Source organism: Balaenoptera acutorostrata, chromosome 16 (assembly GCF_949987535.1).
Source record: "Balaenoptera acutorostrata chromosome 16, mBalAcu1.1, whole genome shotgun sequence".
Lineage (NCBI taxonomy): Eukaryota > Metazoa > Chordata > Mammalia > Artiodactyla > Balaenopteridae > Balaenoptera > Balaenoptera acutorostrata.
The window spans coordinates 79,652,609-79,660,923 of NC_080079.1; the positions used below are offsets into that span (position 1 = coordinate 79,652,609).

At 35.4% G+C, this 8,315-nt stretch overlaps 1 pseudogene; it reads left to right on the forward strand.

The window, feature by feature from the left end:
• Positions 1-3,695: 3,695 nt before the first annotated feature.
• Positions 3,696-3,788, forward strand: LOC114237058 (U6 spliceosomal RNA; annotated as a pseudogene).
• The last annotated feature ends 4,527 nt before the right edge of the window (positions 3,789-8,315 follow it).

The following is an 8,315-nucleotide window of genomic DNA, read 5'->3' on the forward strand; positions in this document are numbered from 1 at the left end:
ACCACGATCAAGTGGGATTTATCCCAGGGATGCAAGGATTCTTCAATATACGCAAATCAATCAATGTGATACACCATATTAACAAATTGAAGAATAAAAACCATATGATCATCTCAATAGATGCAGAAAAAGCTTTTGACAAAATTCAACACCCATTTATGATAAAAACTCTCCAGAAAGTGGGCATAGAGGGAACCTACCTCAACATAATAAAGGCCATATATGACAAACCCACAGCAAACATCATTCTCAATGGTGAAAAACTGAAACCATTTCCTCTAAGATCAGGAACGAGACAAGGATGTCCACTCTCACCACTATTATTCAACATAGTTCTGGAAGTCCTAGCCACGGCAATCAGAGAAGAAAAAGAAATAAAAGGAATACAAATTGGAAAAGAAGAAGTAAAACTGTCACTGTTTGCGGATGACATGATACTATACATAGAGAATCCTAAAACTGCCACCAGAAAACTGCTAGAGCTAATTAATGAATATGGTAAAGTTGCAGGTTACAAAATTAATGCACAGAAATCTCTTGCATTCCTATACACTAATGATGAAAAATCTGAAAGAGAAATTATGGAAACACTCCCATTTACCATTGCAACAAAAAGAATAAAATACCTAGGAATAAACCTACCTAGGGAGACAAAAGACCTGTATGCAGAAAACTATAAGACACTGATGAAAGAAATTAAAGATGATACCAACAGATGGAGAGATATACCATGTTCTTGGATTGGAAGAATCAACATTGTGAAAATGAGTATACTACCCAAAGCAATCTACAGATTCAATGCAATCCCTATCAAATTACCAATGGCATTTTTTACGGAGCTAGAACAAATCATCTTAAAATTTGTATGGAGACACAAAAGACCCCGAATAGCCAAAGCAGTCTTGAGGCAAAAAAATGGAGCTGGAGGAATCAGACTCCCTGACTTCAGACTATACTACAAAGCTACAGTAATCAAGACAATATGGTACTGGCACAAAAACAGAAACATAGATCAATGGAACAAGATAGAAAGCCCAGAGATTAACCCACGCACCTATGGTCAACTAATCTATGACAAAGGAGGCAAAGATATACAATGGAGAAAAGACAGTCTCTTCAATAAGTGGTGCTGGGAAAACTGGACAGCCACATGTAAAAGAATGAAATTAGAATACTCCCTAACACCATACACAAAAATAAACTCAAAATGGATTAGAGACCTAAATATAAGACTGGACACTATAAAACTCTTAGAGGAAAACATAGGAAGAACACTCTTTGACATAAATCACAGCAAGATCTTTTTCGATCCACCTCCTAGAGTAATGGAAATAAAAACAAAAATAAACAAGTGGGACCTAATGAAACTTCAAAGCTTTTGCACAGCAAAGGAAACCATAAACAAGACGAAAAGACAACCCTCAGAATGGGAGAAAATATTTGCAAATGAATCAACGGACAAAGGATTAATCTCCAAAATATATAAACAGCTCATTCAGCTCAATATCAAAGAAACAAACACCCCAATCCAAAAATGGGCAGAAGACCTAAATAGACATTTCTCCAAAGAAGACATACAGACGGCCACGAAGCACATGAAAAGATGCTCAACATCACTAATTATTAGAGAAATGCAAATCAAAACTACAATGAGGTATCACCTCACTCCTGTTAGAATGGGCATCATCAGAAAATCTACAAACAACAAATGCTGGAGAGGGTGTGGAGAAAAGGGAACCCTCTTGCACTGTTGGTGGGAATGTAAATTGATACAGCCACTATGGAGAACAATATGGAGGTTCCTTAAAAAACTAAAAATAGAATTACCATATGACCCAGCAATCCCACTACTGGGCATATACCCAGAGAAAACCGTAATTCAAAAAGACACGTGCACCCGAATGTTCATTGCAGCACTATTTACAATAGCCAGGTCATGGAAGCAACCTAAATGCCCATCAACAGACGAATGGATAAAGAAGTTGTGGTACATATATACGATGGAATATTATTCAGCCATAAAAAGGAACGAAATTGAGTCATTTGTTGAGAAGTGGATGGATCTAGAGACTGTCATACAGAGTGAAGTAAGTCAGAAAGAGAAAAACAAATATCGTATGTTAATGCATGTATGTGGAACGTAGAAAAATGGTACAGATGAGCCAGTTTGCAGGGCAGAAGTTGAGACACAGATGTAGAGAATGGACATATGGACACCAAGGGGGGAAAACTGCGATGAGGTGGGGATGGTGATGTGCTGAATTGGGCGATTGGGATTGACATGTATACACTGATGTGTATAAAACTGATGCCTAATAAGAACCTGCAGTATAAAAAAACAAACAAAACAACTAATACTAAACTTTCATTGGGTTATTTGTATGGAAATATGTTAATATAAATGTTTCAGACATTACATGAAATTTCTAAAAATCTTATATTTGTATTTGTATGGAAATATGTATGGAAATATGTTAATATAAATGTTTCAGACATTACATGAAATTTCTAAAAATCTTGTATTTGTATGGAAATATGTATGGAAATATGTTAATATAAATGTTTCAGACATTACATGAAATTTCTAAAAATCTTATATTTGTATTTGTATGGAAATATGTATGGAAATATGTTAATATAAATGTTTCAGACATTACATGAAATTTCTAAAAATCTTATATTTGTATTTGTATGGAAATATGTATGGAAATATGTTAATATAAATGTTTCAGACATTACATGAAATTTCTAAAAATCTTATATTTGTATTTGTATGGAAATATGTATGGAAATATGTTAATATAAATGTTTCAGACATTACAGGAAACGTCTAAAAATCTTATATGTTCTGGTATAATGTTATAAGTAATAATCCTAGTTATTACTTTAAAATGTATATCTCAGAAATAACTAATTTTCTTGTCAACTGCATTATTATGAACTTTCATCAAATCTTTAACCATGGTCATTTTTAAGTCTTTTGTCATTTACAGACAGTTCTGGGTGTACTCTGATGATTTTGCAAATATGTTCCTATAAAAGAGTTTCATCTTCAAGAAATTCATGGAAAAGACTCTGACAAGTACAGGTTTCTGGTAACTGACTGTACTGCTGAACTGAATGAATAAGCATTTTCAGAACTCTAATGAAAAACTGATGAACTCATAAAACTGCTAACAAAAGATCAAGATGAAAAAAAAGAAATTAATTACATGGGACTGAGTGAACTGATGAGGATGAGTATAATTTTTGTGACTTTCTGTCTGAATTAAAAAAAAAAAAATCCCACAAGGACTCAGAGGAAAAGAATATACAAATCAATTTTCACTGCAAAGTAAAGGAGCTGTTACAGTGGAGGATTACTGGACTGAATGTCAATATTATGACATAGTATAAGTGTGTTTCATGTTTGGTAATTGCAATCATTGTTGCTTTTGTTGTGGTCATCCATGTACAATGCTTGGTGTCAGTCTATCTATCTCTTGTAAAAATAAAATACAGTGTGTGTGTGTGGAAAAAAAAAAAAAAAAGAGGTAAGGGAAATATAAGCGAGGGAGACTAAGGTTGAGAGGAACGTTAATCCTGTCAAGACACATCAGGGAAGAAATTAACCAACCAAACCAAAAGGAACTGTATTTGCAAAACAAATTTTTGATGTTAGAACCCACTTGGAATGTTTAAGATAAACCAAAATAGTGCTCGCTTCAGCAGCATATATACTAAAATTGGAATAATACAGAGAAGATTAGCATGGCCCTGAAAAAAAAAAAAAAGAATGAACTATTGATACACACAACAACCTGGATGAATCTGTTAAGAAGTATACCGAGTGAATAAAGCCAATAACAGAAGGTTACATAATATATGATTTCATTTATATAATATTCTCTCAGTGAAAAATTTTAGAAACAGCCGATTCATGTTTCCCAGAGTAAGTATGGGGAGAGGTGTAGGGACAGGGAGGAAAGTGGGTGTGTAAACTGGGAGACCCTTGTGGTGATAGACCTGTTCCATATCTTGATTGTATCAATGTCAATATCTTGCTGTGAGATACTGTACTACAGTTTTGACAAATGTCATCTTTGGGATCACTGGGTAAGGGATGCATGGGCTCTCTTTGTATTATTTCTTCTAAGTGCTTGTGAATCCACAATTATCTTAAAATTAAAAGTTTAATTTAAAAAAAAAAAAAAAAAAAAAAACCCAAAAGGGTTATTATCTTCTGAAAAAAAGAAAAAAAAAAAACCAAAACCTTCAGAACCAGAATGGAACACAACTAATTCTGGTTTCCTGGCAAAACAGAGGCGACTTCATGAAGGAACTAATATTTCACCTATATCTTGAAATATTTGCCCACCTTTTTTTAAAGAGGGGATTATAAACAAGAGAATGGAGGCAAATAGGAGGCCAACATGTTCAGAGAATAATGAGATATTTGGGAGGAAAAAAGAGATAATGAATGAGAAAGGATTTTGAGAAAAATAAAAAGCTTCCATAAATTCAAAGAAGCATTACTTTTATTGATATCAGTTCCATCTTCATCCTGGAGTTTCGTGTCTCCTCAGTGAATAATATATATGCTTAATGGTCTAGTTTACAAGGAACCCACAAATATTCTTCAAGAGAGCCCTAGAAGAGATTCCATTCCAATTTCACAAGAATTATTACTTGATAAAAAGGTTCATAAAATTGTTTTTTGCTTTTTTTTTATGATTAAGAATTAGGCTGTTGTCAATGGTTGTGATGCATTATGCAAAATTCCCTGAGTCCAGCTGATTTCCACTCACTGGTGGTGGACAGTTCCAAGCATGCTGCCAGTGGCCAACATCTTGAGTGCCCCTCTGCTTTGCTGCTTCAAGGCCCTCTTCTAATCCACAGGAGGCCATTCAGCTGCAAGCTGGCTCAGCCTGCAAAGGTAGGAGGATTAATCTCCTGGGAGCAATCCGACACAAGCTAGAGACAGGACTCTTGATAAATGCCCCGGCCTTCCTGTCTTCTGTGGTGGCAATGCTAAGGCAGGTTCTACACAGGTCCTCACCAGGGTCCATGGTGGGACTGAACTTCACTTGCTCACAGTGGCAACTGGATCATCAAAACATAGAGCTGGCTCTTCTTCCTTCTTTTTCTCTTTTTATACACTTTTAATTCTGCTCCATGAAATTTCTTCTGGGATAATTTACCTACACCCAATTCCTTTTGTCAGGTTGGGCCTTTGGGGAAATCAAAATATACCATATACTTAACAAATTATGTGCCTCTACTACTTACCTATTTCTGTTAACTCCACGTAATTTGCAAGCATCCAGACTTTCCTATCTCTTTATCTTAGACTGACAATTTAAAATTATGGCATTTTTTTCCCAACTTGTTGGCATTGATTACATTGATATACTTAGAAGAAAGATTCATCAATGATACATAAAGGAAGAACACTGACCTAAGAACCAGAAAACCCATATTGTATTCCAAGATTTTGTATCGCCTAATGGGGAGACTGTATAAAAGTCATTTTACCTCTCTAAAACCTCAGTTTTCTGGTTTATTGAAATGAAGGTGATATAGAAGGTTATTCCAAGGCACTGGTTTTATGATTCCATGAAATTATTAGAGACAGGCCTGCTTTAGACAAAGCTGTCAATTGAGCAAGTTGCTAGGTGGTCCGTTGGTCATGGTTTGGAGGCCCACCTGCACGTGTGGCCTGCCATCCCCATGCCCAGAGCAACTTCTCACCAGCCTCCAGTCCAAATCTGTCACTTGCTTGGAGAGTTCCTAATATTTCAATTGCCCATGGCCTTAAATATACATAATACTTAATTTATGTAAATAGCAGGTACTATCTGCTTCTAGAGAATATAACAAAGTAAACCATGTAAACAGGAAACTTGCTAAGGAGGACAAGACTACAAACCCCAAGCTAACCCCAGGTTCTTCCCCTTTCTTAATCAACCCTCTTAGGTAACACACATGAATATGTGACTTTCTCCATATAAGTCACCTGGCTTTGTGTTGGCACTCAATCTTGGCTCCAAAGGTGAAGTTTCTAGACAAAAGGGAGGTGGATACCCAGTGGTGGGCGGAGCTTGGAGGCAGGAAAGGCTTTACTGCACTTTGCAAGTCATCCTGTGTCACTGGTTACCGATTCACCTACCCTGAAGGCTGGCTCTGCCAGAAGATATTACAAGAAGAAAGTAAAATAATCTCTTTGTTCTGACTCTAGAAATGCTGAAAGGAAATTCCTGTTCACAGCAGGTGATTAAACAAGCTTTATTAGAGGCCATTACATGGAGTCACTAATGCTGCTTTGTTGCAATAAAATGGTTCATTTTCCCATTTTCTCATTCTCTGAATTTCAAATAGAATTAATTAGATTTATCAACAATTTTATAACTCCAAACTGGCTGCCAGAGTCTTATAAGAACACTTTTATAACCTGGGCTCTTAAATCAGTAAAGCTCAAGCTTATCCACCAAATTCCCCCTAAGATAGAGGAGAATGGAGTTATATCTTGAAGGAAGGGATGTCCATGAAGTTTCCAGCTACAAGCATGAGAATTCTCCAGAGCCTTCTCCTTCATCTTAAAAATTCATATGAATTTGCCTTCTACTCAGTAATAAACCTCAACTTAGGTCAATTTCAAAGTAATGTATGAAATTATTTACTAATTATTTTACCCCATCAAAATGTTTAAGGAAGAATAATAATTTGGATTTTATGTTTTATTTGTATATTATTTGCAAGGATGAAATAGAAATATTTCTCTTTCTTCTCATGACACCTCTAAACTGTTCCTGTGTCATATATTCAAACTGAATTCATTATGAAGCATATTTTTGGTGCATCTGAAATCCTATATCACGTCTAAATATGAAATTAATTGGGAGATTGGGATTGACATATATACACTAATATGTATAAAATAGATAACTAATAAGAACCTGCTGTATAAAAAAATAAATAAAGTTCAAAAAAAAAAAGAAATTCAAACGTCAACTCCATTATCCTTGCAAGAGAAACATTAATCAAAGGATCAAAATTAATTATCTATCAAGTGAAACTGGAAGAAAGAGGATATTGTGGTCTTTGTGTCTTTAGGCTTCAGAATGTGTAGGTTTAGCATGATAGCTACATCAGCTGAACAAGTCCAGAAATTACTTTTTGCTGCTGGCATCTGACCTGCCACAATATCTAGGGCAGGTTCAAAGTGAGCACACAGTGTTCAACAGAAACATTCATTTCTCTTCCTATATCGCTTTTTTTATCTCACAAACTCATCCTTTTCCTTTCTTTTCCTTCCTTTTACTTTATAAACCCAATCACTGCCCACTTCAGAGCACATTTTTGCAATTTTGTTCCCACCCCACACTCTCCTGCATGGTAGATACTGTTGTTTTGTTGCATTAGAGAAAGGCATAAATATTCTTCCTCCTTTCCCTTTAGCCACTCTCTTTGGATTTCGTATTAATGAAATCATTACATTTCCTTGCCTAATCAATTATTACTCTGCTATTCATAAATCCAGTAAGTTTGATGGCAAAATTTTGATGGCAAAAATCTGCCAAGTCCTTTGGATATTACAGAATGGAAACGTCTATATAAATGTCTGCTGTGATTTCTATTAGATGAAGACACTTTACGGTATGTTTTATTGGCCCATTAATAAATGACTGGAGTGGTAAAGATATCTGGCTAGAAGCCTCATTTCTTGCAAGCACAAAATATGTGGGTTAATGGAGCAATTAAACATACTTTCATATCCCAAGGCTGTAATAATATTAGGAAAAGTAAGTGAACTATTAAAAAGGAAAGACAACTGTAAATACAGAGAAAGAACCAGAAGCTTAACTTCTGTAAAAGTGAGCAGGAAATATATGACAGAATTTCAAACAGTAAGCAATTTATAGGGCACCAGATAAATTGATATCTTTATATCTTTTCTTGTCCAAAGAGGTATCTTGTTTTACTGAGGTGAAGGAAATATAAAGTGGGTAAATAATCCTACAAAAGAAGCAAACAATAGGGCAGTAGTAGGTCCTGTGGGGGAATAGTAGTCAAAAAGCATTTTAAGAGGTGTTAGCAGTTATCTGATTATGGGATGTTGGTATAATAGGCTGTTGGTTTGGGAGATATAGAGGACATGAGGGTTTGTAAAGTGAAGTGCAGGGCCCAACGTTGGTCGTCTTTGTATTCCTAGGACGTTGCACATTTGTGCCAGGTAGTGATTGTTCAATAATTGGTAATCTGCCAATATTAGTACACCAGTAATTGGTAATAATGGTAATAAAGGTAACAGAAAGATTGGGCTTATTGGTAACTTC